Here is a 27,681-nt window from a genome sequence, read left to right on the forward strand (position 1 = left end):
TTAGGCTTTGCTTCCTCAGCATTTTTTTTTTTTTTTTTTGAGACTGGACAGCCTCGCTCTGTCACCCAGGCTGCAGTGCAGTGGCTTGATCTCTGCTCACTGCAACCTCCGCCTTCCAGGTTCACGCCATTCTCCTGACTCAGCCTCCTAAGTAGCTGGGACTACGGGCACCCACCACCACACCCGGCTAATTTTTTGTATTTTTAGTAGAGACGGGGTTTCACCATGTTAGCCAGGATGGTCTCAATCTCCTGACCTCATGATGTACCCGCCTCGGCCTCCCAAAGTGCTGGAATTACAGGTGTGAGCCACCGCGCCCAGCCTGTTTCCTCAGCTTTTAATCCGAGGATCACAATATGTTTTCAGGGCTGTTACTGGGATTAAAAGAGATATATGTGTGAAACAAAAAGTCAAAAAGTAGTAACAGAGTATAGAGTAATGGCTAAGAAGACACACTGCATATTAAAGAGCCTTAGTTTATGAATAAATGCTTGCAGTAAGGAGGAAAATGCCTGGAGTTAAGCAGGAAGACTGGATATTAGAAAGGAAGAGAATATAAAGTATAGATTACTGCCATTTTTGCTTAATAAGGTCATAAACGCTAGATAGAGGTATTTTATTTTAATGTGTAAAAATCCTAGGCTCTGAAATCAGACTGTCTGGATTTGAATTCCACCTCTATCTCTTACTATATGGCTTAGGTAGGTTACTTATCTTCTTTGTGCTTTAATACTTTTATCTATAAAATTATAATATGACTAATATTTACTTCATCAATCTGTTGTGAAGATTAAAAGTGTTGATACACATAATGAAGTTAGACTTATGCCTACAACAAAATAATTATTAACCATTACCATTTTTAAATGTCTGCTTTGTCTCCCTTCTATGTATTCGCTGTATGACCTTGGATAAATCATGTAACAATTGCTGTGTCTCAGTTTCCTTATCTGTACAAAAGAATAAAATATTATAGAACTATGATAAAGATTAAATGTGATAACATATTTAAGATGTTTGGTACATAGCAAACATGATATAAATGTTAGCTCCCTTCCCTTCCTAATCATCAATTAGGTCACTATATTGTAACCAGACATTTTTCTCATTTCTCCCAGGAGTAAGGCTGTCACCTGTTACTTTTCCCAAGAGTATGCCTTTGTACAGCTGCTTAACTTGCTGCATGAAGTTTAGAGTACAGAAGCTTTGCACCAAAGTATACTTTAATAGTTCACAAGTGTCTTTATGCTCAATTTCTAGTAATAGACTGTTTTTGAAAATTCATTCCTAAAAATGTGTGTCTCTCAACTAGGACAAAGTTGTTATAGTGATGATTACTTATTTTTTCCAGAGGGAAATAAATTAAGTAAACACAACCATATTATCATCTTGTCTAACAGTATATTAAAGAAGAAAGACTAGGCTCTTTATAAGTGGGTATAAAGCACAGCAGGTAGAGTGGGGATTCCTGGCAGAACTTATAGGCTCTGGTGTTATAAATTCCATGAAACATGGGGCCTAGGCAACCCTATGAAGTAGATAATTTGGGTCTGTAAACTCAAAATTAATAAGATCTCAAATAGACTTCCTCTGAGAAGCATGGTGGTACCTTGTCACGTCCATTTGACTCAGCTGTTTTGATTCAGGAGCATTTTGATATTTTGGCATTTTGACACCTCCTAAAAGCAAACAATTAAGCTTTCAGCTTTTATGATAACTGTGTAACTTGTATTAAAACAGGAACATCATCCCTAAGTCTTAACCCTTTGTGATGGGGTCAAGGATGAGATGGAGGAGAGGGATGGGGTCAGAAATTAAAACTCAGATTGGCTTAAAGATGGAGATAGAGTGAATGAATTGGGTAATTTAAAGATGGAATAAACCTCAATACTTGGAGGAGACTCAGAGATGAAATGAGGGAGAAGCAGAATGATGAGATAAGGTTAGAGCACCGTCTACTAAAAGAGTCACCTATCATTTCAAGCAAGGGTCTATGAATTCTCTGAATTTTAGTTATATCTTGAGCAGTATACATTTGCATCTCCAAAGTTATTATTTCTTTTTTAAATGTGCAATGGTCATTTATAATTACTTTTAAATTTTTTTTAAAAAACTGACGGCTTAGTAATGTGACTTTTTCATTCCTCCATTTGAAAATCTGAATGATAAAATGAAAGTCTCGGTAAAAGATTAGCAGTCAGGGAGAAACACTGAGCACAAAATATAATGAGTGCAATGGGCTTAAAAGAAAGAAAGTTTATACCTAGATGGAGGAGAATCAGAATAGGCACCCTAGAGGAAGTGGTATTTGCAACAGACTTTGAATAATGAATTCTATCCTTGTCTTTGTGACTAAGTAGCTTCCTAGCTATTCAACTGGAATTGCTCTCACAAGGTCACCAATGGCTTTAAACTTAAAAAAAAAAAAAAAAATCATCTCTCAGAATCTGTTCAAATAAAAAGAAGAAATTAAAAGTAATTCAAAAATCAGTTTTAAAATTCAATGAACACTTTTCAAACCCACTTATTAACATTTTCTGTATCAATTGATACTGTTAACAACTCTTTCATGCTTATAATTTCTCTCTCAGCTATTGTGGTATTTTTCCTCTCTCTTAGTTCTCCTCCTGCCAGAGGAATCTGCCTAGTGTCCTTTGTAAGCTTCTTTTCCTGTACTTACCCTTAAGATTCCCTAGGGATTATGCCCTTAACCCTCTTCTATTCTCCACTCTAGACGATGACTATTCTCTGTCTCTATATCAATGAGCTTTAACTAGATTATGTATGCTGTAGCAACATACAATCCCAAAATCTCAATAGTTTATAACAAAGGCTTATGTTTCACTCATGTGTTCTATCTTTTGTAGGTCCACAACTGCAGCTTAGCCCGGCATCTTCTCCACTGAAGGAGCAGCCCCTGTCTGAAACATGCTGGTCTTGTAACAGAGGGAAAAGATGGTAGACCACAAGATGTTCCTTAAAACTTATTCTTAGAAGTGGCACACAACTTCAGTTTATTAGCCAAGGAAAGTCAAATGGCCAAAACTGACTTCAGTAAAGTAGAAGTTTATGCCTCCCTCAAGTATAGACTGGTGGAGAGTTGCCAGTAAGGAACGGAAGCATTTTGTCTGACAATAAGACAATCTATCACAGTGTTAACTGCCCAAATACCACCTATATATCTTATCAATTTATAAGACCAGCTTAAACATCTCACAAGAGCACCAAAGTATATATTTTATTAAGATTTCTTCTGTATATCCCACAGAAAGCACAGCTCAAGAGTCAAATCTAAACTCATCACTTTCTCCCCTGATCCCACTCTCATTTCTCCCCCTTACCGACCCTACTCTAAGTATGGTTTTCCTTATATTTGTAAATGGTACCATCATCCACACTTTCAACCAGAAGTTAACTCCTCCCTCTTCATAACCAATCCTTTATAATAGGCCTGAGTCTTCTCCAGTATATTTCCTATGTGCTTCTTAAATCTCTCATTTCCTTTTCCTCCCTTCTGCCAATGATTTTGTTAAGGTCCTGATTATCTTTCAACTGATCACTGTAATACTCTCCAAATTGGTATCTCTGACTCCAGTCTCAATCAATGATCACTTATTCATTCAGTCAACAAATATTTTTTATTATTATATGTTAAGCTCTGAATATACAACGGTGAGCAAGGTAGCCATGGTTCCCACTCTTGTGGACTTTATAGCTTTCACAAAAAGAGAATTAAATTATTGATAGCACAAAGTGTGGTAAATGCTATGATTCACTCATCTAAAAACTACTGTTAGGCAGAATCTACTAATGTATAAAGGCACTGTTCTAGTCCCTGAGGATATAGAAATGAATGACAGACAAGGATCCTGTCCAGGAATAAATACATAATTTTAAAAATATGATAGTTTCAAGTAATGGCGAGTGCTATTTAAAACATAATAAATAGTAATATGATAGAGCACAAGTGGAAGATGTAAGGATAGCTAAGTAGTCTTGGTGGTAAAGGAAGGATTTTCTGACTTAAGCTAAGACCAGAATGATGAGAAGAAAACCAGCCATGAAGAGATCCAGAGGAAAGTATCCCATACAGAAGAAAAAATCAATGTAAAAGCTGTTAGGGACAAGCTGAGACACAATGAGCAAGGAAATAAGTGGCAGGAGATGAAGTCAGAAAGCTCCATAGAGAATATATTATGTATATCTTTACAGAACATGTCAAAAGATTTGGATTTTTATCCTAAGTGTAGTAGAATGCCATTTAAAACAGAGAAATGACATGATCAAACTTACATTTTTAAAGAAGACTTCTGACTGCTGTGGTAAAAATGGATACCAGGAGCAAAAGTAGAATTAGGAAGGCCAGTAAGTCAACTCCTAAAGTAATCTAAGCAAGACATCATGTTGGCTTGGACTAGAGCAGTAGCAGTGGCATATACAAGAAGTATAAATATGGTCAAGTTATATTTAGAGTTAGAGACAGTGAGACTTGATGATAGATTAGACGCGGGGATGAAAAGAAAGTGGAATCAAAAATGACTCATCAGAGTTTAGCATGAGAAACCTCGGTATATGGTGGTGCCATTACCAGGGATGAGAAAGTTAGAAATAAAAGGATAGCAAAAGAGAAATTAAAAGTTTTCTTTTGGGTCAGGTACAATGGCTCGTGCCTGTAATCCCAGCACTTTGGAAGGCCAAAGAAGGAGGATGGCTTGAGGTCAGGAGTTTGATACCAGCCTTGGCAACATAGCAAGACCTGTCTCTACCTAAATAAAAAAAATAATAATAAATTAAAAAAAATAGCCAGATATGGTGGCATGTACCTGTAGTCCCAGCTATTCAGGAAGCTGAGGCAGGAAGGTTACTTGAGGCCAGCAGTTCAAGGCAGTGAGATTTCATCACGCGATTACACTCCAACCTTAGCAAAAGAACAAGAACTTCTCTCAAAAAAAGGAAGAAGGAAGAAGGAGAAGGGAAGAAGAAGAAGAAAGAAGAAGAAGGAAGAAGAAGAAGGAGGGAAGATAAAAAGGTTTTCTTTTTGAACAAGTTAAGTTGTTAGGCAAAGTACAGTGCTATGACAATATACAACAGGGGGAAATATAACAAACTAATGGTGTCAGGAAATGATTCCTATAGAAAATAAGATGTGAAAAAAAAGAATTGAAAAAATCCTCCATAATAGTCAGTGTAATCTTTATAAAATACACATTTGATTAGAACATTTCTTTTCTTAAGATCTGTCGCTAATTTTTTAATCTACTACAGCATGATTTCTCTGAATACCCTTTAAGATGTCAATCTCCTCTATCAGACTGTGAGTCCCTTGGGTGAAGAATTCATTGTTGTTCATTCATAATTTATCACAATAACTAGAAAATAGTAATTGTGACTTCAACCTAAAACACAGTACTTGTTACATTGAACATAGAACATAGCCCTGTGTTAAGTGGGTAATCTAGCTGTGTAATTGTCAAGTCGCTTAGTCTCTCTGAGGCTTATTTCTTCAATTATGAAAGGCAGAACCTCTTTAAGATCACCTCCAACTTTAATATTCTATAAGTTTGTCTGTGATATGTGAAAACTTTACGTTTGAAAGTCATTTGCAATCAATTAGAATTCCAATCCAGACTTGTGTGACTCTTAAATGTGCTACACAGTTTCTCAACACCTCTGATTCTTCATGTGTGAAATAAAAAATTAAAATATTGCTCCACTTCATAGAAAATCTCATTGATGACATAAACCATATTTAAATGTCAAATGATTAAAATAGTAAGCAAAATTCTGCAAATGAAAGAATATTTTTTCTTAAATGATTTGTGATCAGAAATGAGACTTGTTGCCTGCTAAATTATGCCTTACTACATTTGGAAGGAATATGTTCATAACTAATGATTTCTCTTTGTTTTGTCTTTTATCAAGCTGTTCTTTCGTGTGTGTGAATCATTACAAGAACAACAAAGTAAGCCCTAATTTTTTCAGGAGTATGTTTGTGAAATATAACTCAAATGTACAACCTCTTCCAGCTCTTTATATTCTTCACTAGCCTTCTCTATTTTGTTTTTACCATTGTATCAAATCTCCAATTTTTAAATATTCACCAATGGCAAAGTATGATTTTATGTAGAACCAACTTGTCAAGAACATTATATCCTATTATATGATATACACTCTATGTTCAATAATTTTACTTCATTCACCTACTACCTCAATGTGTTTTACAGTGGAAAATTTTAACTCCAACTTAAAAAAATGCTACCAAAATCAAAAATCTTTTGGAAACACAACAGAAATGAAACATAATTCAAGCAATCTAAAAATATAAACTGGAAAAACATATACTGAAATGGAATGAACAGGGGTAGGAATGCAAGCACTGGTAGGAGTTATCCTTGACCACAACATTTGCAGCTATAGCTGAGTAAAAAAAAAAAGTTAATCCCAGTGAAATTGCTCTATGGCTAACAGGCAGTATGTAAAGAGTGTTATAATATCAGTTTGTTTTCAGGATAATACACCCTTTTAAAAGCTAGACACATTTTGGTGGAAATTGGCTAACAACTCACCAATCCTACTACCTTTGCTTCCTTAGGCACAGTTAGATTCTACTACCAAGATCCTTTGAAGCTAGGTGCAGCCAGATGTCCAAATTGTGGCCAGTGGAATATGGATAAATCTTCTCCACAAGGCAACATGCATGCCCTCGACAAGAGCTATGCCCATCTCTTCTGGCTGCCAGGCCAGTAAATAAAAGATCTCTGGTCTATGTTCATGAGACAGCTGGTGGGAAGGAACACAGCAGCTACCTGTTATAGGCTTCTGTCTTTGATTTTGCATAACTATGCTTCTAATACATTTACTAGAAAGTTAAGTTGGTACAAAAGTAATTGTGGTTCTTGTAGTTACTTTTAATAGCAAAAGCCACAATTACTTTTGCACCAACCTAATAGTGTATATTGCCTTTCTTAGCAAAAACTGTACTTGCCAGAACCATTGCTGAGAAGATTTATAACTTTGTTTACAAGGTTAAAAATAAAATATAACCATGAGAATAAAAAGGATTAGGAGGTTGAATTTAAAACATTAAAACCAAAAATAAAATAAGAGAAAGAACAGATAAAACAACATAAATCTGGGGAATAAAAGTGTACTAAAACAATGATAGACCAACATCTACAAATTCTACCAAAAATGCTGTACCCGGTAGATATTAAATAGCATATGCTGTTGAGGAATTCAATATCTTGAAATCAGGACAAATACTATCTGCAAAGAGGAGTACTTAAAAGATTTAATGTAAAGGATTTTGGATGGTGGGGAGAAACAATTACAAGGAAACAGGCAGAAATGGACTCCAGACATGTTTTTGAGAGGGTTTAGACTCTCCCATCTCCTGGACAAATCCAGAAGCCATACCTCTGGAGAAGAGCCACAACAAAGCCCATTGTGATAGGACTCTCAAAATTGAAAGCACTGGCCGGGCGCGGTGGCTCATGCCTGTAATCCCAGCACTTTGGGTGGCCAAGGTGGGTGGATCACCTGAGGTCAGGAGTTTGAGACCAGCCTGGTCAACATGGTGAAACCCCGTCTCTACTGAAAAATGCAAAAAATTAGCTGTGCATCATGGCCTGCGCCTGTAATCCCAGCTACTCAGGAGGCTGAGGCAAGAGAATCGCCTGAACCTGGGAGGTGGAGGTTGCAGTGAGCCGAGGTTGCACCACTCCTGTCCAGCCTGGGCAACGAGAGTGAAACTCCGTCTCAAAAAAACAAAAAGATTGAAAGCACTAATCAGAACAGGCATACCTCATTTAAAAAGAGACACATTCCTAAAAGTGGTATAGAGTTTTAATTGTTATTTTTTCTTTTAAACACACAAATTCCTTTTTTAGAACCTAACACAGTGGGCACTCTATAAAAATTTTGGGATTGATGAAACCATTGATGGAGGAAACCATGGAGGCTTTCCATCCATTACTCACACATCACTCTATATATTATGTACACTGCCTCTAATCTACAGATGAGAAATTTTAGGCACAGAGATATTAAACAACTTGCCCAAAGCCACATATATGTCTGCTGACTCTAAAACCCATTGTTTACAACTTGTGGCTTTGTTTGTTAAAAGATCCCTTCCTCTTTAAGTAAAAGAGCAAATTTTACCTTACAAACCATCAGACCCTAAATTAATCTACCTGAAAAATAAAATGTTGGTATGGTGTTTTGAGTTGTTTCAAAGTGAGACACATTAAGGACAAAGTATTTGAGAATATTTAAAGGTCTTTTAACTTCATTAGGGATTTTAAGTCTGATAGATTTAACATGCCTCTACAAAATGTACAATCTAATCATGTTGAAAGATCAAAGCTAGAATAAGCCCTATTTATTAGCACAAGAATAACAGTGCCATTTGTTGCCATTGGAGGAAATGGTTTTGTTATAGATTTCTAAGAGAAATTAGTTAGATTTTACTTTGAAGGCCATAAAATGTTGTTTATATTCTTTTTCAAATAACAATTCTTGTAATAAGATAACAAAGACATACTGCTTTGTAATTCTTACGAAAATAAATTTGTTAATAATCACTTAAAATAATAGCTTCCATTTGTTTAGTAAATATCGATCAGGTAAATGTTCTAGGCACTTTATAAACATCTTATTTAATCCTTGCTACAATTATTTAAGATAAAATACTATTTTTCACATTTTATAGGTTCACTAAGGCTTAAATAACTAAAATTATATAGCGTGAATCATACAATCACAGATGCATCTTATTCTAAAGCCCATGCTATCTCCATTGTGTCCTAATTGGAGCTACCTTAAAAGAAATATTACTCAGTGACACCTCCAGTTTGAAGGGATATAGTATATGTGTGTGTGTGTGTGTGTGTTTATATATTGATATATAAAATTTTAAAATTTAGAATGTAAATTTGTTTTAAAATGAAAAACTTCTAAGAAAAAGCTTTGTATATCAAAGACAATAAATACATTCTGCCATTTGAATAAAATCTTTTAGTCTAATGAATCACGGCAATTTTACGTTATTTAAAAAGAGAAAGGCAACACAGTGTGCATTGGTCATAAGTTGAAAATATTCCATTGTAAAGTCAAAAAATCATAAATAGAACCATTATAAAGACCAACTGTACAGAAGTTCAAATCTGCCATTTAATTGACTAGTTGTATAACTAATCTTACAATTTTCACTTTAAGTCTTCAAACTTCTCCCATACTGATAATCTAGCTTTCACTTCTTTATTTAACAAATACTAAATTCTAGAAACATTGACAGACTCCAAGAATACTATGATGAAAAACACATTTGTTATGGACTGAATTGTGTCTCCCCTGCCCCCTGCCCAAACTAATATGTTGAAATTCTAACTCCCAGTACTTCAGAATGTGACTATATTTAGAGATGGGGTCTTTAAAGAGGAAATCAAGTTAAATGAGGTAATTAGGGTGGAACCTAATCCAATATGACTGGTGACTTTATAAGAAAAGGAGAAGATTAGGACACAGATACAGAAGGAAGACCATATGACAATACAAGGGGAAGATAGCCATCTGCAAGCCAAGGAGAGAGGTCCCAAAGAAACCAACCTTGCCAACCACTGCCAACCACCTTGATCTTGGAATATTAGCTTCAAGAATTGTGAGAAAATAAATTTTTGCTCTTTAAACAATCGAATTTGTGATATTTATTATGGCAGCTCTAGAAAACTAATACATATTTCATGATTTATTTGTGTTCCCTCAGTCATTACCCTAAACATTAATGTAAAAATTTGAAGCTTAAAATTTCTGAAAAAAAAATTATGAAAAGGTCAAATCCCAAGAAAGCAAAGAAACCATAAGTATTTTTATTTTGGAACTTTAACTGAAATTAGACTTGTACATCAATAAATTTGAGAGGGATGAGATAGACAGAAAAGGCAATTGTTTCCCAAACTGATCTTAACCAATCTCTTTGAAAATGTTTTCCCAAAAGTCTAATAATTCTAGGAATTCTCTGAACTTGGAGGCAGCTTAGAGCAATGGACAGATCGTTGACCTTACAGACAGTTAAATCTCAGTAGCTAGCTGACTCTGGGCAAGTTATTTAGCATTTCTTAGCCTCGATTGCTAATATGAAAATTAAGAAACTCATAGTTTGACTCAAATGAAATAATCCAAATTAAAGCGATTTTTATACTTGAAAGTACCTTACAATGTTTTCATGAGGAATAATTTTCCTGCTTTAGCAATCTAAAAAGCCCTATCAGAAAAGGATATCAATGAATTTCTAATCTAAACTAGACTATTGCTAAGAAACAACATTAAGTTTACCATTTCCTGGAAACTATTCATTTTTAAAACACTACATTCAGTATTCTGGAATTGCCTCAATTCTCCTTGAGCATTCAAATAATGAGCAGAGACCTTGAGATAAGATTTGGGGTGAGAAAGTAAAAATAAATTCAGACACCAAAAATCTGCCCTGACATTCATCAGGCTGGAATAATAGGCCCAGATAAAGCTGGCTGGAAAGTTAAAAGGAAACACTATTTCACCCAAGGATATGCTGCCATTATAAAGTATCATCACAACCCCTTTCTTTGAATGCCTACTGCTTTCTTACTGAAAAACTTTGTTCGATAAAATCAAAGACAATCAGAGACTTTGCTTCTGAAATTCTCTCAGTAAAAATGAAATATCCCACTCTTGTCTGGAGGTTCTAAGTCACTTTGACACAGAGAAGTAGCCTCTATTTAGGATCCAGGAAATACCTTCAGATAAGGGTTTGGGGACCCAATATTCAACATCTATCTTATCTTTATTGCTTCTAAGGAAACAAGTCCATTGCCACATCCACATCTAAAGCATTTACACATAGCCTTGCTCCTTCCTTTCCTTTGAGCCTATCAAACACTAATATATTTAAAGTAGTTCCCATTCTTCATTTCTGACTGTGCTTATTTATGCTTCTCTCTCCCTCTCCCTCCTCCTCTTCCTTCCCCTCTCTTTTAAGTCAAACATGGCAGAAGTTGTTTACCTTAATCTTATCAAATGAAACTCAGTCATTATTGATCCTCTTTATTCTGTGTTTTGTTTGTTCAATCAGTATCTTCTCTATTATTTCCTTTTTTCCATTTTATTGAATTTATTCTGTCCTTTTTCTAACATGTTAAATTGGATACTTGGCTTATTAATTTTTTTCCTTTCCTTTTTCTATTTATTTTCCTTGGTTGGAATTTTTATGCTTCCTGAAACAGAGAATTATGTCTTCCATCAATTCTGGAAATTTTTCATCCAGGACTTAAAAATTGCTTCTGCCACATTAATTCTAGTCTCTTCTTCTGGAACTCCAATGGGTGATATCAGCTCTTGTCATTCTAATGTCCATGCTTTTAACCACTCTTTTATGTTTTTCACCTCTTTGTGATAATTTCTTTAACTCTATCCTTTATTTCATTAATTTATAATTTTCTTTTGTATAATCTTTTTAACCATCTACTTTGTAGTTATTATAATTTTCATTTTTAGGAGGTCTATTTTGTAATTTTTATTTCCTATTCTGCCCCTTCTTTTTAATTATATCTTATTCCTTTCTTATATTAGAGAGTACATGCTTTATTTAAACATTTTAAACATTATATGAAGTGTTTAGTGATGTTTTCTGGTAAGTCTCACTTATAGTGATTTATTTCTCATGTATTTTGTAGTTTTCATTCTCAATTTATGTTTTATTAAAGCTGTTTTTAGGTAACTCCATGAAGCCTGGGTTGAAGCTACATTCAGTGAAAGATGATATGCATTTGCTTCTGCCAATCACCTGAGTGCTTTCGAATTGGAACTATCTAAAGTTTTTATTTTTTTTTAGCTCTAGACTGCTCAGACTACAAAAATGACGTAAATTTTGACTAGGCACAGCGGGTCACGCCTGTAATCCCAGCAATTTGCAAGGCCAAGATGGGTGGATCACCTGAGGTCGGGAGTTCGAGACCAGCCTGACCAACATGGAGAAACCCTGTCTCTATTAAAAATACAAAATTAGCTGGGCATGATGGTTCATGCCTGTAATCCCAGCTACTTGGGAGGCTGAGAAAGGAGAATCGCTTGAACCCAGGAGGCAGAGGTTGCATGGTGAGCCAAGATCGCACCACTGCACTCCAGCCTGGGCAACAAGAGTGAAACTTCGTTTTAAAAAAAAATGACATAAATTTTAACTTGAAAGCGATATCAGGGCAGCCTTTGTGGTTATCAATTTTCAGAGCAGATATTTCTATTGTTTTCTATGAGAGCCCAGGCTAACACATACCTTCTTGCCAAGTTGTCTTGCTTATCTTCCTTATTTGACAGGGAGACATTTTTTTTCACCTCTACCCTCATATTAATCATAGAGTTAATTTCTGGCTTTATGTGGGTTCTCAGAGATATCTTCACATCTGTGTATATACTAGGCTTTTTCTCCTCCACTGCCTGGTCATTAAAACAGGATTACCATAATTAGCAAATGCCCTCTAGATAGCTATGATATCAGCAACCACCTACAATTCTATTTCCAATTCATCTTCTTTTTTGGCCCCCACAGACTTCCTTTACTTATTTGTGAGCTCACTTAGGAATTTTAAAATATTGTTGCTACTCCATCAAGTAATTGTAAATATCTTATATTAGAGATTTTTTCAGGACATTTTATCTGCAATTTTGCTGGTAATGAAACTCAGTTCACTCTTCAACCAACCCCAATCTGGGGCTTTTACTCTTATCATTACATGGAAACTATTCGCACAAAGATAAAACTTAGCTATAATTTTCTATGAGTCTCAATTTATTTGGCCTCTCAGAAGTTTTCGGTGGAATTGAATTATCTTTCCTTCTTCTCTTTTCTCAGCTTCCATAACTCTATATTCTTTTTGTTTCCTCCTACCCATGTAGCTTTTTTCTGCCTCCTTTGCTTGCTCTTCCTCCATATTTCTAAACATTGAAACCACTCAGAGCTTGTTTCTAATCATCTCCTCAATCTACATTCTCATCCTAGGAAATCTTGACCACTTCCATGGCTTTATATTATTCACATGCCAACAACTCTTAAATGTGTATCACCAACCCAAAATTATCCTCTAAATTCCAAATCTACATCTCTAACTACCTACATGTCTGCCTGTACATCGCATAGGGATCTCAAACTTCATCTTCTAATCTAACCCATATCTGCAAATGATACATCCATCAACCTACTTATTATTGTCAAAAGTCTAATGTCTAGCCTTGATAACTTCTTCAACTTCTCTGCCACTAACTCACAACCAAACCATTACCAAATTCCATAAATATTACCTAAAAATACATATCTTAAATCTACCCACTTCTCTCCAACAGCAGACCAAGTCACCAACATTTCTTACCCACAATATTGCAACAGATGTAACTGATTTCACTGTTTACTCAGTAACCAGCACCCTCCACCCCCAATACACAATATCTATAGTGATTTGAAAATATTAAACTGGCTCATGCCACTCTCTAAACCAAAAAAATTGTGACTTGCTTTATTGTAATATTCACTTTCTTGCAGTGGTCTGGAACTGAAATCACAATACCTCCAAGCTTTGTTTATATATGTAACTTCTCATAAGCTTCTTAACTCTTCTCAGACTCAAATTTCCACATTTATTAAATAAGGATAGTAAAAATACCTAACTCAGAATTATTGTGACAATTAAATTAGATAATTTAGATAATTTGTATATAGCACCTAGCACAGTACCTAGCCCACAGTAAGCCCCCAGTACATTCTTTTAATGCAACAGGGTCTCGCTATGTTGCCAAGGCGGGTCTTGAACTCTTGGCCCCAAGCAATCCTCCTGCCTCAGCCTCCCAAAGTGCTATGATTACAGGTGAGCCAGCATGCCCTGCCCAATTTTTAATTTTGTTTATTTTTGTATTGCTCTGTCATGGAAATTGAGACTAGCTGGTCTTAATTCCTTTTATATTCTATAAACTCATTCGAGGCTTTTGCATGTTGAGTAGCTGAAATTTCTTTTTTTTATTTCAGTATAATACTCTATTTTCTAATGTATTAAATGAAAGCCAAGAAAATATCAAATTAACTTTAAAAGCAAATCTTTACTCTTTAAAGAAAAAATACAAACTGTGGTATTTTTATAATAGATTATATTTTACATAATATAAATAAAATCACTAATGCATCTATATGCTTGGTTTCCTTAAACTACAATGAACCACAGAATGTGTGGAAAACGGGTTTAGTTTTTGGTGAAAAATAAACATCTTGGGAAAAACAGGTAGTTTTTTTTTTTTTTTAATGTCTATGCACAGGCACTGACATAACCAAGCCTTAATGGCCACCACTTCCTTTTCCTTGTCCAAAGCAGCCATTTCCATAGCTCTCCCTTCCATATCCTCACTGGCATCTCCCAGATCCTCTGAAGCCTCCACTAGACCTTCTGTAGTCTCCACCAGAGCTACCACTATAGCCACCTCAGTTATGTCCTATATAGTCTCCACCACCATCTCCACCATATCCTTCCTGACAGGGTGGAATAGTGCCACCATAGCCTCCACTACTATAGCTTCCATCACTGTAGCCACTGCCATAGCCTCCAACACCATAACTAGAATGTACCCTCCTATATCTACTTCCATTGTCATATCAGGCCATCTTGGGAGGATGTGGACCATCTCCATACTGTGTATTGCCAATCACAAGATTGATAACAGGAGCTAAGGGCCTAGAGATTTGGTGGATAATGTTCAGCATATATTAATTAAAAGGGTCCAACTGGCTGAAGATATCAGGTTGTTTGTTACTTCAACAACCAGAGGTTGTTGAATCTTCAACTCCAAGATTTCCTGGAAAGCAGTAATGCAGGCGGCAGCTTCATGGGATATTTGCAGCTTAATTCAGTCATCTACAAGAACAATCTGCCTATCACATTATACTTTCTTGAAGGCAAAGAGAAGCAACTTCAGGGAGGTGGCTAAGGTCATGCCTTTAGCAGAGATGGCTCAGATTCAAGTACACCTGATCAAAGACAGTATTTGAACCCGAGCCATCTCTGCTAAAGGCACGGCCTTAGTCACCCCCGGCTTTTCACCAAACACAAAGAAAAGAGAGGAGCACTTTATGTCTTGCTACTAAAAAAACAATTAACAGACAATTTGTGGATAAGTGCATTATGCCCTTCATGGTGAGAATATTTCTCTTTTCCTTCTGATAGCATCATTTGGGTACACACCAAAGGCCAAGAGGGAGATAACAGCATCCAAATTATTATCTGGTCCAGTGTTAGTAAACACTTGTGTCAATAATCTTCTGGAAATCCAGAATTAATATGAATCTCTTTGAGCTAAACTTTGGCTTCATAAGTCATTCTTAGTGTAGCCCTATTGAATCTTTTGTGCTCACAAAATTGAATCTGAGTTTCTTCTCTACCCGTTCTAGAATCATTCCAGGATTGGAATACTGATAAAAGGGACACATAATCAGAAAATGGGTTTCCAGCAAAATTTTGGTGGATATATCCCACTTTCCTTCATCAATGAAAACAGGTAGCAGCAGAGATGGTATAGACAGGATCTCTCTCATAGAAAATACACCCCATTATCATCGTTTTGCCAAGATGAGGCTCAATGGAGAGTTTAGTCGGGACCCATCCTAGAGAATTAAACTTATCATTGCCATATAATGCATCAAGCTCTCTAAGAGTGTGCTCTGCCTAAATCACAGGATCCAAAGGTGGAGGTCCTTGGATTGCCTTGGCCAGAAATTAGCCAATTTCTCCCAGACACAGGAGTTTCATACTCAACATAATCACCCCTCACTTTTCTCTTTTTTAAAATTTTATTTGGGTTTAGGGGTACATGCACAGAATTGTTGTATAGGTAAACTGTGTCACAGGGGTTTGGTGTCCAGATTATTTGGTCACCGAGGTAAGCATATTACCCAATAGGTATTTTTTTATGCTCTCCTTCCTCCCACCCTCCACCCTTAAGCAGGCCCTGGTGTCTGTTGTTCCCCTTTGTGTCCATGTGTTTTCATTGCTTAGCTCTGACTTGTAAGTAAGAACATGTGGCATTTGGTTTTCTGTTCCCAGGATAATGGTCTCTAGCTCCAACCATGTTGCTGCAAAGGGAATTATCTCATTCTTTTTTATGGTTGCATAGTACTCCATGGCATATATGTACCACATTTTCTTTATCTAGTATACCACGTGTATAAGCATTCCCCTTTCTCCTCAACCTCACCATCATCTGTTACTTTTTGACTTTTAATAATGGCCAGTCTGACTGGTATGAGATGGTATCTCATTGTGGTTTTGATTTGCATTTCCCTAAAAATTACTGATGTTGAGCATTTCTTATTCTTGTTGACCACATGTATGTCTTTTGACATGTATGTCCTTTGCCCACTTTTTAATAGTATTGTTTGGTTTTTGCTTGTAAATTTGATCATGTTCTGTATCGATTATGCATATTGCACCTTTGTCAGATACATAGTTTGCAAATATTTTCTCCCATTCTTTAGGTTGTATCTTTATTGATATTATAGTTTCTCGTGCTGTGCAAAAGCTGTTTAGTTTAATTAGATCCAATTTATCAATTATTATTTTTGTTGCAATTGCTTTTGGCATCATTGTCATGAAATCTTTGCCAGGTCCTATGTCCAGAATGGTATTTCCTAGGTTTTCTTCCAGAGTTTTTATAGTTTTAGGTTTTATGTTTAAGTCTTTAATCCATCTTCAGTTGATTTTTGTATATGGTGTAAGAAAGGGGTCCAGTTTCAATCTTCTGAATATTGCTAGCCAGTTATCCCATCACTATTTATTGAATAGCAAGTCCTTTCCCCATTGTTTGTTTTTGTTAGTTTTGTGGAAGATCAGATAGTTTTAGGTGTGCAGTTTTACTTCTGGGCCTCGATTCCATTTCATTGGTCTATGTGTCTGTTTTCGTATCAGTGTTTTCATTACTACAGCCTTGTAGTATACTTTGAAGTCAGGTAACATGATACCTCCAGCTTTATTCTTTTTGCTTATAATTGTTTGGGGTATTTGGATTCTTTTTTGGCTCTACATAAATTTTAGAATAGTTTCTTTCTAATTCTGTGAAGAATGTCATTGATAGTTTGATAGGAATAGCATTGAATCTGTAAATTACTTTGGGCAATATGGTCATTTTTATAATATTGATTCTCCCTATCCATGAGCATGGAATGTTTTTCCATTTGTGTATGTCATCTCTGATTTCTTGGACTAGTGTTTTGTAATTGTCCTTGCAGAGATTTTACACCTCCCTAGTTAGCTACATTCCTAGGTATTTTATTCTTTTTCTGGCAATTGTAAACGGGATTGTGTTCCTGATTTGGCTCTCCACTTAGATGTTGTTTGTATATAGAAATGCTACAAATTTCTGTACATTGATTTTGTATCCCAAAACTTTGCTGAAGTTGTTTATCAGATCAAGAAGCTTTTAGGCAGAGACTATAGAGTTTGCTAGATATCGAATCATGTCATCTGCAAGCAGGGATAGTTTGACTTCCTCTTCTCCTATTTGGATGCCTTTTATTTCTTTCTCTTGCCTGACTCCTTCGGCCAGGACTACCAGTACTATGCTGAATAAGAGTGGTGAGAGAGGGTGTACTGGTCTCATTCTGGTTATCAAGGGGACCACTTTCAGCTTTTGCCTATTCAGTATGATGTAGGCTGTGGATTTGTCACAGATGGCTCTTATTATTTTGAAGTATGTTCCTTCAGTGCCTAGTTTCTGGAGGGTTTTTACATAAAGGGATGTTAAATTTTATTGAAAGCTTTTTTGCATCTATTGAGATAATCATGTGGTTTTTGTTTTTAAGTTCTGTTTATGTGTTGAGTCTTATTAATTTGCATATGTTGAGCCAAGCTTGCATCCCAGGGATGAAGCCTACTTGGTTATGGTGGATTAGATTTTTGATGTGCTGCTGAGTTCAGTTTGCTACTATTTTGTTGAGGATTTTTGCATCTATTTTCATCAAGATGTTCAGCTTTTTATTGTGTCTCTGCCAGGTTTTGGTATCAGGATGATACCTGCTCCTCAACTTTTAGAATTAGTTTCACTAGGAGTGGTACTAGCTCTTCTTTATACAACTAGTTGAATTCAACTGTGAATCTGTCTGGTCCTGGGCTTTTTTTGGTTGGTAGGCTTTTTATTACTGATTCAATTTTGGAATTCACTATTAGTCTGTTCAGGGATTCCTGGTTCACTCTTGGGAGGTTGTATGTGTCCAGGAATTTATCCATTTCTTTTAGGTTTTCTGGTTTGTGTGCATAGAGGTGCTCATAGTAGTTCTGATGGTTATTTGTATTTCTGTGGGGTTGGTGGTAATGTCCCCTTTGTCATTTCTGATTGTGTTTATTTGGATTTTCTATATTTTCTTCTTTATTAGTCTACATAGCAGTCTATCTATCTTACTTATTCTTTCAAAAAACAAACTCCTGGATTTATTGATCTTTTGTATGGTGTTTTCACATCTCAAATTCCTTCAGTTCAGCTCTAATTTTGGTTATTTCTTGTCTTCTGCTAGCTTTGAGATTGGTTTGCTCTTGTGTCTCTAGTTTCTCAAGGTGTGATGTTAGGTTGTTAATTTTAGATCTTTCAAGCCTTTCGACGTGGGCATTTAGTGCTATAAACTTCCCTCTTAACACTGCCTTAGCTGTGTCCCAGAGATTCTTGTATGTTCTGTCTTTGTTTTCATTTGGTCAAAGAATTTCTTGATTTCTGCCATAGTTTCCCTATTTATCCAAAAATCATTCAAGAGTAGGTTGTTTCATTTCCATGTAATTTTATGGTTTTGAGCAATTTTCTTGGTATTGGTTTCTATTTTATTGTACTGTGATCTGAAAGTGTGGTTGGTATGATATCAATTGTTTTGAATTTGCCAAGGATTACAACTTTAGGGTTGTGCCATATGGTGATGAGAAGAATGTTTTTGAACAGAGAGTACTACAGGATTTTATTAGGCCCATTTGGTTAAGTGTTGAGTTCAGGTCCTGAATATCTGTTAATTTTTTGCCTCAATGATCTGTCTAATACTGTCAGTGGGGTGTTGAAGTCCTGTACTCTAATTGTGTGGGAATCTAGGTCTCTGAGAAATTGCTTTATGAATCCAGGCACTCCTGTGTTAGGTGCATATATATTTAGGATACTTAAGTCTTCCAGTTGAATTAAAACTTTTGCATTATGTAATGCTCTTCTTTGTCTTTTTTTTTTTTTTATCTTTGTTGGGCTTAAAGTCTCTTTTGTCTGAAATTAGGACAGCAACCCCTGCTTTTCCATTTGCTTGGTAGTTTTCCATTTGCTTGGTAGGTTTTTCTCCATCCCTTTGTTTTGGGCCTATGAATGTTGCTGCATGTGAGATGGGTCTCTTGAAGACAGCATACCATTAGGTCTTGCTTCTTTATCCAGCTTGCCACTCTTTGCCTTTTAACTGGGGGAATTTAGCCCATTCATATTCAAGGCTAATATTGATATATGCCAATTTGATCCTGTCATCATATTGTTAGCTGGTTATTATGCAGACTTGCTTGTGTTGTTGCTTTATAGTGTCACTTGTCTATATGCTTAAGTATGTTTTTGTAGTGGCTGGTAATGGTCTTTCTTTTCCATATTTAGCACTCCTTTCAGGACCTATTGTAAAGCAGCAAGTCTGGTGGTAATGAATTCCCTCATTTGCTTGTCTGAAAGGGATTTTATTTCTCTCTCATTTATGAAGTTTAGTTTGTCTGGATATAAAATTCTGAGTTGAAAATTATTTTCCTTAAGAATGCTTAATATAGGCCCTTATTCTCCTCTGGCTTGTAGGGTTTCTGCTGAAAGGTCCACTGTTGACCTGATGGGATTTCCTTTCTAGATGAACGTCCCTTCTCTCTAGCTGCCTTTAACATTTTTTCTTTCATTTCAATGTTGAAGAATCTGATGATTATGTGTCTTGGGGATGGTACCCTTATTTAGTATCTTGCTGAAGTTCTCTGCATTTCCTGAATTTGAATGTTGACATCTTTAGTGAGGTTGGGGAAGCTTTCACAGGTGATATTCTAAAATATGTTTTCCAAGTTGCTTGCTTTCTCTCCATCTCTTTCAGGGACAACAGTGAGTCATAGATTTGGTTTCTTTACATAATCCCATATTTCTTGGAGGTTTTGTTCATTCTTTTATATTCTTTTTTCTTCATTTTTGTCTGACAATTATTTCAACAAGACAGTCTCTAAGCTTTGACATTTTTTCCTCAGATTGGCCTATTCTCCTGTTAACACTTGTGATTGCATTATAAAATTCTTGCAGTATGTTTTTCAGCTCTATCAAATCTGTTTGGTTATTCCTTATAATGGCCATTTTTATCTATCAGCCTCTGTATTTTTTTAATGATCCTTAGCTTTCCTGCACTGGACTTTGACATTGTTTTCAACCTCAATGATCTTCATTCCTATCCATATTCTGAATTCTATTTCTGTCATTTCAGCCATTTCAGTCTGGTTAAGAATACCTGCTGGGGAACTAGTGAGGTCATTTGGAGACACTGGCTTTTTGAGTTGCCAGAGTTCTCGCACTGGTTCTTTTTCATCTGTGTTGGCTTGTGTTCTGATAACTGACGTGTAGTTTCAGTACAGTTAGTACACTTCTTTTCTGGGTGTTTTCAGAGGGCTGAGGCTTTGTGCAAGGTCTTATTTGTAGTTTGAAACTACAAATTTGAAACCAAGGTCTTTTTCTTGGTTTCAAATATTAGTAAAGTATTTTTGGTGTTGAATTTTGGGCTGTGATCCAGTAGGTGGCACTTACACATAGTAGCCTGTAGGCAGTCACTTAATCAACAGTGTGGCTCCTCTTTATTTCCTCATGATTGCAGCCATGCTTCTTCTCAGTGCTTTGAAAGTATAGGTTCCTCTCCCACTTGAGTGCTGACTGCAAATCTTGGCTTGGGACTCTTGGACAGAAGGGGAAGGGACCTTAGCAGTGGTTATGGCAGAGAGCCTTTCACTTGCCTCTTGGGGTTCCAACCCAGAGAGATGTGGACCCATTATTAATCAGTGCAATTGGCCCTGGATGGGGCACCTGTGCTTTGGGCTCAAGCTAGGAAGGCCCGCCTGGTGATGAGAGGGTGTCAGGGACAGGTAACAGGGAGACAGACTGGCCTCTTCTCCCTAGGGCAACAGCAGCTTGCTGGAGGTGTGGTTAAAGCACTCAGGGTCTTCGCTGCTTCTCCAATTCAAGGACAGCAAGGTCACTACCACTGCAGTGGCAGTAGCAGAGGGGCTTTTGGTTGACTTCAGGAGCTCTACCTCAGAAAAAATGTAGAGCCACTGCTACTGGGAAAATCCAGCCAGGAGGTGAGACAGTTGTTCTGCTGGCTCTGCTTGTTGAGGAGTGGGGGTTCGAGCGCTCACAGGGATGAGCGACCAGGCTTCTCTCCATATGGTGACTGTGGTGTATTGGAAGCTCATGTGAAGCCCTCAGGCTCTTGGTTTCTTCCCCAGACCAAGGGTAGCAGGGGCAGAACCATTGCTGTGGCAGTGGTAGAGGGTCTGCCAGTTGTCTCAGGGAGCCCCACCCCAGGGAAACTCAGAGACATTCCGTGGGTATGCTTAGCTGTGGATGGGTGGCTATTATGTGGTGCAAAGCCGGGGCCCTGCCTGGTAAAGAGTAAGGGTTGGGAGCTCCCAGGGAAGACAGATCACTCCTTTCCATATAGTGGCTGTAGTGTGCTGGAGATGCCCATGTAGTGACTGGCCCTTTGTTGCTTTCACACCAAGAGTGGTTAGGGTGATACCACTGCAGCTGCAATTCCAGAGGGGTTGTGGGCTGTCTCTGGGATTTCCTCCTCAGAGTAATGCTGAACTACCTGAAACAGAAATGTTCAGGTTGAAGCAAGTTAGCTGTGCTGGAATTCCAGGCTGAGAGGCCCTGCCTAGTAAGAAACAAGTAAGGTCCAGGACTCATGTGTAGAACACTCTGGCCACTTTTCCATGGGATGGCTGTGCTGTACAGGAGATCTGTACCACTCCCTAAACATTAAGTACTCTGCAGAGCCTGAAGGCTATATTGGCAGGGGCTGACAGACAACAAAGGTAACCAGCCTCTCTTTCTGGGAGCTCCATCCCAGGGAAGTGCAGAGCTGCTACCAGCCCAAGAGCCCAGACAGGGGGTGGCTGGAGACCCAGGCCAGTGGGCCTCATCCTGTGAAATGCAGTGGAGGTGAAGCCTGGAGTCCATTGCTGCTCAGCCCTCTGGATTCAGCCACTTTCCTGGGGGAATGAAGGTAGCCCGACCTCTCCTACTGCTGGAGCTCCAGTCACTAATGCTGGGATACCTAGGAATTCATGGCTCCCAAGATTCCATGTGTGCCTGGGCAGCAGCTCTGCCCAGACTCCACACAGCTCTCATTGTCAGTCTGGAAGCTCTGGTGGGGTAGGCTTATGCATGGATCACCTGAGCCCAGGGTTGCAAAGGTCCATGGCAGAACTGTGGGTCCCTGGGGACTCTCACTCACTCACAATTTCCTGGCAGTGTGGGAGCCTCCTCTGGCTCCATGCCACTCCTGGGTGGGCAGTTGTCCTGTCTCACTTCGCTCCATTCTCCATGGGTCAAGTTGTTTCCTTGATTAACCCTAATGTTTCCATCTAGATGTTCCAGTTGAAGATACAGTAGTTAATCACCACTTTCTTCTCTCTGTGAGAGAGGTGCACACTAGCTACTAATAGTCAGCCATCTTGGCCTCTCCCATGATCACCCCTCACTTTTCAATATTTTAATCAATTTGCCTTGTCTTTAGTCCAATTTCTTCACAATTGTTCTCCATTGAAGGATCCTGAAGAGAAGCTCTAGTTTCTTGATCTTTGTAGAGCAAGTTCCTGCTTTGAAAAACTAAGACCAAGGTTAGACATCTTGTAATTTATGTATATTTGTGAGGTTTATGTTTGTCGATGATGCTGTTGGTTAGGTTTTATTTGGGATGAGGGTTGAGGTTTTGTATTTTCATTTGTTTTGCCTTTTGGCTTTTTTGTTGGTTTGATTTGTGGTGGTGCTCATTTATTGGCCTTCATTAGAAAATGAAGAGTAATTTCTCAAAGAACCACTGCAAATATATGTTTTCATTTAAAAGCTTCTATTCTTAAACTTTACCATTCATACAGAAACAGCAATCATTTTAACTGGACTTGGATTCCTACGGAAGTTATACACACTAGGGAATCCAGCATATCAAGATAAACAGGCTGTAGAGTACATATATATTAACATCATTTCTTCCTACTTAATGTAAAACACTCTTCTCATCACTTTTCCTCTCTTGGTTTCCTTTTTCAGCCTCAAGTTTATTATATACTCCATTTGAATGTGTCAGGATGCTTGCCAAAGTGAATAGAAGAGAGAAAAGAATACAGTAGAGGAAGAAAATAGATATTTCTCTTCTTTCAGGTGTATTGACAATTGTGACAAGACTTATTTTTACAAGGAAAGAGAACACAAGAAAACTGACATTTGGGCAAAAAACAGTTGTGCAGTTTCCTGGCTGATCTCTACCATATTTGAGTCTGACTATGCTGCCATGAGTGGAGTATATACCGTAGCAATACTGAGAGTGAGAGAAGTCCTTGAGTACCTGTGACTGAAGAGGCCAGTGATGGGAAGTACTCATTCATTTTTTTAGCAGTTTTAATGTATTTACTTAGGCATGGGGAATACTCCTTGATCTTTATCTTTATTATCTCTACTATCTCCACTTCCCCAAGCCACATGCAGCAGCAAAAAGGTGACGGAAACTGACAAAGGGAGATGTCAATCTAGCATGTAGTGAACTCCCTATTATGGACTGAATAAAGCAATGGCAACAAAAGCCAAATTTGACAAATGGGATCTAATTAAACTCAAGAGCTTCTGCACGGCAAAAGAAAATACCATCAGAGTGAACAGGCAACCTACAGAATGGGAGAAAATTTTTGCAACCTACTCATCTGACAAAGGGCTAATATCCAGAATCTACAATGAACTCAAACAAATTTACAAGAAAAAAACACAACCCCACCAAAAAGTGGGCAAAGGATATTAACAGACACTTCTCAAAAGAAGACATTTATGCAGTCAAAAGACACATGAAAACATGCTCATCATCGCTGGCCATCAGAGAAATGCAAATCAAAACAACAATGAGATATCATCTCACGCCAGTTAGAATGGCAATCATTAAAAAGTCAGGAAACAATAGGTGCTGGAGACGATGTGGAGAAATAGGAACACTTCTACACTGTTGGTGGGAGTGTAAACTAGTTCAACCATTGTGGAAGTCAGTGTGGTGATTCCTCAGGGATCTAGAACTAGAAATACCATTTGACCCAGCCATCCCATTACTGGGTATATACCCAAAGGATTATAAATCATGCTGCTATGAAGACACATGCACACATATGTTTATTGTGGCACTATTCACAATAGCAAAGACTTGGAACCAACCCAAATGTCCAACAATGATAGACTGGATTAAGACAATGTGGCACACATACACCATGGAATACTATGCAGCCATAAAAAATGATGAGTTCATGTCCTTTCTAGGGACATGGATGGAGCTGGAAACCATCACTCTCAGCAAACTATCACAAGGACAAAAAACCAAACACCGCATGTTCTCACTCATAGGTGGGAATTGAACAATGAGAACACATGGACACAGGAAGGGGAACATCACACACCGGGGCCTGTTGTGGGGTGGGGGGAGCAGGGAGGGATAGCATTAGGAGATATACCTAATGTTAAATGACGAGTTGATGGGTGCAGCACACCAACATGCCACATGTATACATATGTAACAAACGTGCACGTTGTGCTCATGTACCCTAAAACTTAAAGTATAATTAAAAAAAAAAAGAAAACCTAACTTACAGTGTGGCTACATTTGGAGATAAAACCTCTAAGGAAGTCATTAAGGTTAAATGAGGTCAGAAAGGTGGGTCATCAATCTGTTAAAATCAATGTCCTTATAAGAAGGTTCACAAGCAAGCTCTATCTCTCTTCACACATGCATAAAGAAGTCATATGAGTAGACAGCGAGAAGGCGGCCATCTGCCCAAGGGGAGATCCTTCACAAGACACCAACCATACCAGAACCTTGATCATGGAATTCCAGTGTCCAGAACTGAGAGAAAATAAACTGTTGTGTAAACTACCCAGTGTATAGTATTTTGTTATGACAGCCCTAACAGACTAATATATTCCCTAAGATGGGGAATCATTTTATTTTTCTTTGTATCCTCAGGAGTATCAAGGTTGGATACATTATCTCTTTTATGGGTCCCATGCTAAATTAATTACTCAGTAATAACTGCAAAGAGGTTAAAAATGAAAGTTCAATCAGAAGAAAACTACGCAATACTGTATTTTTCTTGAATAATCCTCAGAATTTTGAAATATCCTTAGCAGATAATGTCTATGAAAACAGAAAGCATCAAAAGATTCACAATAGGTTAGTACACCACACAAGAAGAAGGAGAGATAAAAGGAAGATAATAGAAATAAGAAATGTGTAGAATGAATTACCAAAAAAACTTGGGATGGGTGCAGTGGCTTGTGCCAGTAATCCCAGCTCTTTGGGAGGCCAAGAATGGAGAATTGCTGGAGGCCAGGAGTTTGAGACCAATCTGGGCTACATAGTCTATAAAAAAAATTTTTTTAAATTAGGCAGGCGTGGTTGTGTGCATCTATAATCCCAGCTACCTCAGAGGCTAAGGCGGGAGGATGACTTGACCAGGAGTTCAAGGCTGCAGGGAGCTATAATCATGCCACTGCATGCTAGTCTGAACAACACAGAAAGACCTTGTTTAAAAATTTAAAAATTTTAAAAAACCTCATCAGATATTGGTATTGAGTACATGAGAGAGAACTGTGTCAAGGACTGAATGTGACAAAGGAGAGCATTTAGAATTATATCAATGGCAGACACTACTACCTTTGTAGATAGCTACTACACAGCAAGCACTATACTATGAATTTAATATACTGTACAATTTAATATATATTGTGCACCATATAGACATACATGTACACACACACACACACACACACACACACACCCTGAGAGAGAGAGAGATTGAAAGGGGAGAAGGGTAGGTTGTATCATATACAAGGTGCTCTATCATTTGCCAGATATACAGTGATAAAATAATCCCTTTCTATCTGAAACTTAAGTTTAGTTTCCAACACTACAACATGGTGCAGAATCTTGTACTTATACATGTTCTTCTAAAATATTCTATGCATTTTGTAATCACCAGATGGATTCTTCCTGCCTGCTGTACAGACAAAATCAATCCACTGAGACCACAGCATTGCATGAGAGAGAGTTTAATTGCTGTGAGACCAGCCCTCACAGAAGAACTGGAGTTACCACTCAGATCAGTTTCCCTGAAGGCTTGGAGGTTATGGTTTTTATGGACAACTTGGTGGGCATGGGGCAAGGGAAGGGGTGCTCCTGATTGTTGGGGATGAAATCATAATGGTATGGAAAATGTTCCCTGTGAGCTTAGTCCACCTCTGGGTGGAGCCACAGGATCAGCTGAGTTACAGGTCACAAGTTCGGGTGGCATCAGTCTGAAAGATATTTCAAAAAAACAATCTTAGGTACTATAACAGCAAAGTTATCTATAGGAACAATTGGAATAGTCACAAATCTTGTGACCTCTGGTCACATGACCCCTGGGCAGTAAAGGATTATAGAAACTATTCCCATTTTAGCAGAATTCAGGCCCTTATCATAATCCTAATGTTGTGGCCTTTCATTAGATTTTTACAAAGGCAGTTTAGTTTGGGAAGACAGCTTGGGGGTCAGAAGCATGATTGAGGCCAGGCGCGGTGGCTCACACCTGTAATTCCAGCACTTTGGGAGGCCGAGGCAGGTGAATCACAAGGCCAGGAGTTTGAGACCAGCCTGGCCAACATGGTGACACCCCGTCTCTACTAAAAATACAAAAAATTATCTGGGCATGGTCACAGGCACCTGTAATCCCAGCTACTTGGGAGGCTGAGGCAGGAGAATCACTTGAACTTAGGAGGTGGAGGTTGTAGTGAGCCAAGATTGTGCCACTGTACTCCAGTGCAGGCAACAGTGCAGAACTCTGCCTCAAAAAAAAAAAAAAAAAAAAAAAAGAAGCAAGATGGAGTCAACAATATAAGATTTTTTTTTTGAAACAGGGTCTTTCTCTGTTACCCAGGGTTAAGTGTCGTGGCACAATCATAGCTCACTGGAAACTCAAACTCCTGGGCTCAAGCAAACTTCCCACTTCAGCCTCCCAAGTAGCTATGACTACTTCATAGCCACTGCAACTGGCTAATTTTTTTTTAATTATACTTTAAGTTTTAGGGTACATGAGCACAATGTGCACGTTTGTTACATATGTATACATGTGCCATGATGGTGTGCTGCACCCAGTAACTCGTCATTTAGCATTAGGTATATCTCCTAATGCTATCCCTCCCCGCTCCCCCCACCCCACAACAGGCCCTGGTGTGTGATGTTCCCCTTCCTGTGTCCATGTGTTCTCATTGTTCAATTCCCACCTATGAGTGAGAACATGCGGTATTTGGTTTTTTGTCCTTGTGATAGTTTGCTGAGAATGATGGTTTCCAGCTTCATCCATGTCCCTACAAAGG

At 37.8% G+C, this 27,681-nt stretch overlaps 1 protein-coding gene and 2 pseudogenes across 14 annotated transcripts in view; all 3 read right to left on the reverse strand.

The window, feature by feature from the left end:
* Positions 1-27,681, reverse strand: part of DLG2 (discs large MAGUK scaffold protein 2) — a 2,168,441-nt gene that overhangs the window by 1,978,183 nt on the left and 162,577 nt on the right. The window lies entirely within an intron of this gene.
* Positions 14,336-15,003, reverse strand: LOC134807272 (ATP-dependent RNA helicase A-like; annotated as a pseudogene).
* On the reverse strand, positions 15,028-15,915 carry LOC134807271 (ATP-dependent RNA helicase A-like; annotated as a pseudogene).

Source organism: Pan troglodytes, chromosome 9, assembly GCF_028858775.2.
Source record: "Pan troglodytes isolate AG18354 chromosome 9, NHGRI_mPanTro3-v2.0_pri, whole genome shotgun sequence".
In the NCBI taxonomy this organism is placed as follows: domain Eukaryota; kingdom Metazoa; phylum Chordata; class Mammalia; order Primates; family Hominidae; genus Pan; species Pan troglodytes.